Genomic DNA, 7,146 nt, shown 5'->3' with positions numbered 1-7,146 from the left:
CCAAAAATGCCCTGCTCCTTTTGTCCAAGCTCATGTCGGCATGTCAACAAGTGCACTGCGACTGGTCAGGTATGTGAGACTACAAATTATGATGACTGATCACCGCACCTGCTTGCCGTAGTTGAAACTGGACGGTGGCACCGTGACACATGGAAATAATGCAGCCCATGCTCTGGACATTAATGCTACCAACTCTTGTACTCATACAGTAATTAGTTTCCATGTTATAGCATGTTAAACAGGGAAAGTTTAATTATAACCACCCCGTATCTTGGTCTGTAATGAGTTGAACGAGAAGGTCTGTAGAGTATGTGTTTGTCAGGTTAAGGAGGGTAGGTAGCCCCTCTTTACCTTCTGCCCTTGGTGCCGAACCGCAGCAGTGTCCTTAAGTTTCAGTGGGTTCCACAACTCGTTGCTGATGTTTGTCTGGATAACGTTGGCAGTATGCCAGTGGCACCATTGGTGGGGACAAAAGCTAGCAAGCAGGAGGTTTTGGACAGTGATTATGTGGAGCAAATTGGCCAAGGGCATGAAATGTTTGGAGTTCTGGGTGTTACATGAGAAAACAAATCAGCTCCTGTGAAGGCACCAAGCCTGGTTTTGACTGTTGGTTACTGCCTACCCTGTGAAGCAATTTCCATGTGTGGGCATGATACACCCATATTTCAAAAAAAAAAAAAAAAAAAAAAAAAAAAAAAAAAAAAAAAAAAACCAGATCATCTTGAACAACTAAAGATAGGGCATTCATATTCACAGGACATGTACATTAGTATATTGTGCAAAAATGATTAGCATTTCAGTCATCTCAGTCAGCATGTGTCTTGTTGCCTAGTAGACACAGGGTCTGTCATGGGCCCTGATGAACCGTTCCATGTGTGGTGGCATCGGGGTGTGTAAGGCGCCAATGGTTTCCTGTTGTTATAGCTATCTATGCTGCAATCACTTGGTTCCAAAGTTGGTGTTGGGTCACAGTGCTGCATCTGTCATTTCACCATATCCCACACATTTTTGATTGGTGACAAGACTGGTGATATGGCATGCCAGGGCACACGGCTGACATGCTGTAATATGAAGAAAGCATGTGTTGGTGCAGCAACATGTCGTGCATCATCTTGCTGAAAAATAGTGTCTGGGAGGTTATGCAGAAAGGGTATGGCTACAGGTCACAGGACATTATTCAGGTAAGTCACACTGCTCACAGTGACCTGGACATGCACAAACTGTGATTTTTGCTCATACCCAATAGCACCCCACACAATAAGGCCTAGAGCTGGCACTGTACGTCTTGTGCAAATGCAGTCACTGTGATGGCCCTCCATATGTCTGCAGTGAACCAAAATGCAGCCATCATTTTCAGACAAGCATAACTTGGACTCGTCTGAAAACACTATCTGATGCCATTCCAGTATCCAACAATGTTCAATAATACATCATTGCCGTCTAGCACATTTTTGAACATTCATCAAAGGTAGGCGAAAACTGGATCATGCACACGTGACCCATGTCGTAATAAATAGCAATGGACTGTCACCCCTGATAATGTACAATGTGTTACAATGTTCCACTGTTGCAGCAGAGATGAGGAGGATGCAGATCTGTCCTGCAATGGCATTTGAATGAGGTGCCAATCATCTTGGAGAGGTGCACACACCTGTTGCACAGCTAAAACACTTTTTCCCATGCGAGCAGCAGTTTCGTGGATGGATGCATCACATTATCACATTCACTCATGCCAAGAATGCGCCCTCTTTTAAACCCATTCATTTGATGGTAAGGTTCACACACGTCTGCGAGACATCCTGCACATTTGCTCAAGTCTCACTGATCCACTACCTTTGATTTATAGTGACAATGAGAGCTGCAGGCACATTTTACTGGTAGGTGGTGTTGCACCAGGGTATCGACGATGATCTTGAACCCAAGGGCTGATGTGGTTCAAATGCTAATCATTTCTGCACAACATGTCCTCTGAATATATCTCTAGTTGTATAAGGTGTTCTGATATTTTTTTTTTTTTTTTTTTTTTTTTTTTCCCCTAACATGAGTGTATTTTGGAAAACACACCTGTAACTTGGAGGTTATTTGGCCAATTCAGTGCTAGTGAAGGCAGTTTGGTCTCTTTGCAGGCTTGAGGAGTGAAAGGACAGCAGCCATCCTTACCAAGTTAAGTAACATTGGTGTATGTCCTTACTTCTTGCTTCTCGGTGGTCAACAACCCACAGCAAAGCTAAAAGCATGATTGCTTTGTTCACAGCATTTAAAGGTTAACCTCTACAAGCAAACTCAAGACAGAAAAATTTTGTAATTTCTTTGTTTGCATAACCATTTTCCACTGCAAAATTTCTGTTTTAGCGGTAAAACCAAACTGTAATTTCTCATTGTCATCGGTTATCTAAAACTATCCTCACACTGGCTGCAGGGGATGCCGCATTACCAATCGATAAACAGCCACGGTTGGCACTTGGTTTCAATTATAGGTGACAGTGCGACACCTCCAATTGCTGCCTGTTGGTACTTCCACGATCAGCGAAAGTGTCCAGTATTCTCCACCTCGTTGAGATACGCGAAAGCAAGGTGACACGACACTATCTGTTACTGCAGTCAATATTTGTTGTTATGTCCACTCTTTGCACTAATTTGAGTCAGACTCTCTCATTAATAATTGTAGATTCAAATTATTACTATCAGCTACATATTTCATTTAGTGGTTACTGCCAAAGATGCTCAATAACAGATGTCAGATAGATACTAACTGTAAGTGACAGATTCGCATTTCAAAATGAATTAACATCATTGATTTGCACAACACATGGACACTGAATTAATTTCTTCAAAAGTCACAGGGTTCATTTAACACAGCTTGATGTTTAGTCAGTCGAAAATTATTTCCTTTAATATTAATATGAATAAAATTATTATTATTATTATTATTGCCCAGAGATAATCCAATACACGGTTCACTTCTCGTGATACTCTGTTTGAAATAATGGGACATTGTATTTTTTCGTTAACTCAGTTTTTATTAACACACCTTCTTTGCTATGATTCGGTACTGAGAATGGTCACACTTTAGCTTGATAATAAATGTCCAAACAGGGTCTTTAATTGAAAGTCAACTTGTGACATAATGTTTGAATAGTCGCTTCAGCAACAACTGAAGTTCTTAAATTGGGATTAATGATATCAATCTTTTATTGATTGAGATGTTCGCTGGCTGTTAACATTATCTCAGTTCACTCAGTTTTCGTACTTTTGACAATAAATTAAATCAACTGAAATTTACTTTTAATTACCCCAGCTTCCAATAAAGTTCATCATTTCACACAGTGGCGCATGAACTTAAAGAGACGCGAATACTCAGGACCCGGACACTAAAAGCTAGGACACTAAAATCTCAAACACGAAGACTGCCACATGCTAAAGACTCACAGACACTAACAGTATGTGCTTTAGGTTTATACAGTTGCTGTGAAAGAAAAGGGATGTTCATTAGAAACTGAATAAAGGCCCTTGCTACTTTGCATATAATATTCTATTCCATTGTCTCATATTACTCTTTTATTTAATTTTCTCTACTTTAAAAAGGGAAGTTGTGATTTTATATGAGGTACAGAAATCAATTTTAGTTTTAAAAAAGATCAGATATGTAACTAGGATTTAAAATAAACAGATGCCAAACGAAAAAAGGATAAGAAGGAAAACAAGAGCAAATAAAAAGTCAATAAAATGTTGGTAATGACGCAGCGATGTATTAGAAATAAAAAGAACTTACATTTAAACCAATTAATAGAAAGAAATGAGAATCACAGTCTGTTGATTTGGGTTAGAAAAATAAAATATTTCACTTAATTTGATGAGATTCAAACCTTCAACCTTCTACACATCAGGTTTATACACTCACCACTATCCTGTGTCATTATATGGTGTACCAGCTATAATGACTGGATTATGATAAATGCACAAATGATGCTGAATTGTGTCATGTACAAACGCATCAAGAAAGAAAGCCAAACAAGGAATTGACGTAACTCATTGTTGTGGGAGTTTGGCAATGACAAAACCACCACCTACAATTTGCTTAAATCTGGATGACGCTACCTAGGTTCATGTAGTTGGGGTTTCATATTTATAAAATAAACTATATAATAATTTGGAATGTTTCCCTCTATTAATCTATATAATAATTATGTATAGCTTCCGAAATATTTATTTGTAGACTGAAGCACTCTAGTTAAAAAATTAATAAATCACTGGTAAGCTCTTCACTGCACTTTTACAAATATTTTTATACTGTACTTACACTGATAAGCCAGAACATTATGACCATCCACCTAATAGTTGGTATGTCCACCTTTGGCATGGATATCAGTGGCGACACATCATGGCATGGAAGCTGTGAGGTCTTGGTAGGACGCTGTAGGGAGTTGACACCACATCTGCAAACACAAGTCATCTAATTACCGTAAATACTGGGAAGGGGGGGAGGTGATGAGCTCTGATGCCACATTCAATCATATACCAGATGTGTTTGATTGGGTTCAGATCTTGCGAATTGGGGGCCAGCACATCAATTAGAACTCCCCACTGTGCTCCTCAAACCATTCCACCACACTCTTGGCTGGAGACAGGGTGCATTATCTTATTGAAAAATGCCACTGCCACTGGGAAACATGATCATTGTAAAGGGGTGTATGTGGTCTGCAACCAGTGTATGATACTCCTTGTCCATCATGTTGCCTTGCATGAGGTCCACTGGACCCATGGATGACCATGTGAAATGCTCCCCAGAGCATAATGGAACCAGTGTCAGCTTGTTTCTGTTCTGCAGTGCAGGTGTCAGGGAGCTGTTTCTGTGGAGGACGACAGATCTGCGCCCTCCCATCAGCACGATGATGAAGATATCTGGATTCATCAGACTATGCAACCCTCTGCCACTGCGCTAATGTCCAGTGCCAATGGTCACATGCTCATTTTTGTTGTAGTTGCCGATGTCGTGGTGTTAACATTGGTGTATGCATGGGTTGTCGTCAGCAGAGGCCCCTTATTAGCAGTGTTAAGTGCACTATGTGTTCAGACACACTTGCACTCTTCCCAGCATTAAAGTCTGATGTTAGTTTCGCCACAGTTCACGGCTTGTCCTGTTTTACCAGTCTGCCCAGCCTACAATGTACAACATCTATAATGAGGGATGACTGCCCAACTCCTTGACGTCTGGATATGGTTTCCCATGGTTTTGCCACATGTTGAAGACACTCACCGTAGCACTCCTGACAAGTTGTGAAATTTCCAAAATGCTCATGGCGAGTCTCTGGGTCATCACAATCTGCCCTCGGTCAAACTCAGAAAGATCATGCAGCGTCCCCATTCTACACAGACAGCACTCTCACTGACACTACATGGACTGTGCGTGTTTCTGACTAGCAGTCATTCCTCATCAAGTGATGCTGCTATTTCTGGATGCTTTTACATAGAAAGTAGGTTGGTGGTCATAATGTTCTGGCTGATCATTGTGTAGTACACTTGTGTAGGTAGCATAGACATAAAAAAAATGTTTCGTATAGAGTAATTGCATCTAGCAGACAACTGATTATTATTCTAGATTGTTTTTAAGTTTCATGCAACATTTTGCAAAAATTCTAAGGATTCTGAATTCACTAACAAACAAATGCCATAGCCTGAAAATAGGTGAGGCAGTACCTGTGTTCATATTTTGCATACTTATGGGGCCTCAAACTCCACACTGAATCTTATTTAATGAATGTATTTTGACACTCTTTGGAATTTGATTAAAAGTTGTTTGGTCCTGGGGATCTCCAAATCTCAATGCCCTCGAGTTTTGGAGGCCCACTAGGTTCAAAGGCCCAGTGCAGGCCATCCCTTTCAGTCTCCCACACCCACTCTGCCCGCTCCCCCTTAATTCACCATTGTGAAAAGCTTTTCCTCCCTGCACACAGAACGTTACTGCACAAAATGTGTGGTCTTCACCAATGCCACTGTGCTCAAGACTCTGTGGATGAAGAAGGTATAAGGAACTCGCTACCCTCAAGCCTTGAACATTTTGTACAGTGGATTTAGTTTTGCATATATTCTGTCATGAATAATGCTTGGATATTTAGTCAAATGCTCCTTACCTATAAGCTGCAATTAGTATTAGCTAGAAGTGTTTTTGTTCTCTAGTATGTCATATTTCTTTTGCATGTCCAATATGTAGTGTTTTGACGTCATTAGGTTAAGTTATGCGTATGGTTTTATTGACTATGGGAACTTCATTATGCCCTATGCATGTACTTTGGTGAATGTATGTTTGCTTGTGTACCTACACACATTGTTGATTCTGTTGTTACACACATTTGGTGGAGGTGCTTTCATCATTGGAAAGTTATTTCATGTTTGACTGTTATACACAAAATGATGCACTAGCGAACTACTAGAACCATCATTGTAGTTTGCTGAGGGGTGTCTTTTTGTTTTGTTTCAGAAGCACTGAGAGAACTGTGCAAGGTACCAAAATTTCATGTATCATTCTAACCCAGTTTTACAATCTCTTTATTATCTCTTGTACAGTGCCTGCTTTTAGATTGTCAGTTTCCTGTACAAAAAGTTGTGATTGTTATTATGAGCTTTCTGAATTATTCTATTTGTAGGGGCCAATTGAGATCTGCCACTGGTTAACAGAGTTTGGAATGGTGCGACCTTATTTATTGGTTGATGGGAGAGTGCCCTTCAATGTGGATATTGTGATAAAATACTATGGGCATTCCACGAGCTGTGAATGTGCACATCAGGGAAATGACCATCTGTTTTTCTTAATGTTTTTTGTTAGCCACCAGTTGATGCCATAAGAGCACTGAGCAAGTTTAATGATATATTTATGTTGCGATTTGTGAATACAGAGCCTTTTCTATTACCCTAACAAATTATTTCCTTAATGCAGCAAATAGATTTATAGTCCAATTAAAATTACTTATTACTTGACACTGTTATTTTCTGCTACAGTGTTGCCATATCTGCTGTCAGCTACCGTTTGGTTATAGGTGACAAAAAAAGAGTGGATGATGTTAATGTGTAACATGGAGCATTGTTGGAAGCAGCTGCCATGAGGTATGACAGCAATGGGAGACACTCTATCGTCAATTGATTTTAAGT

The 7,146-nt window shown here is 40.0% G+C and overlaps 1 long non-coding RNA gene across 2 annotated transcripts; it reads left to right on the top strand.

Moving 5' to 3' along the window:
• The first annotated feature begins 1,215 nt into the window (after positions 1–1,215).
• Positions 1,216–6,887, top strand: LOC126235332 (uncharacterized). 2 transcript variants are annotated; one of them, XR_007544792.1, is made up of 4 exons: positions 1,216–1,468; positions 1,574–1,770; positions 6,479–6,501; positions 6,645–6,887. It is a non-coding gene; the product is annotated as an uncharacterized LOC126235332 (long non-coding RNA). The 2 variants fall into 2 exon arrangements; XR_007544793.1 differs by lacking the exon at positions 6,479–6,501.
• The last annotated feature ends 259 nt before the right edge of the window (positions 6,888–7,146 follow it).

This window comes from Schistocerca nitens, chromosome 1 (genome assembly GCF_023898315.1).
Source record: "Schistocerca nitens isolate TAMUIC-IGC-003100 chromosome 1, iqSchNite1.1, whole genome shotgun sequence".
Taxonomy (NCBI): domain Eukaryota; kingdom Metazoa; phylum Arthropoda; class Insecta; order Orthoptera; family Acrididae; genus Schistocerca; species Schistocerca nitens.
The sequence above is the reverse complement of the archived record's forward strand: the minus strand, read 5'-3'. Positions and strand labels throughout refer to the sequence as shown.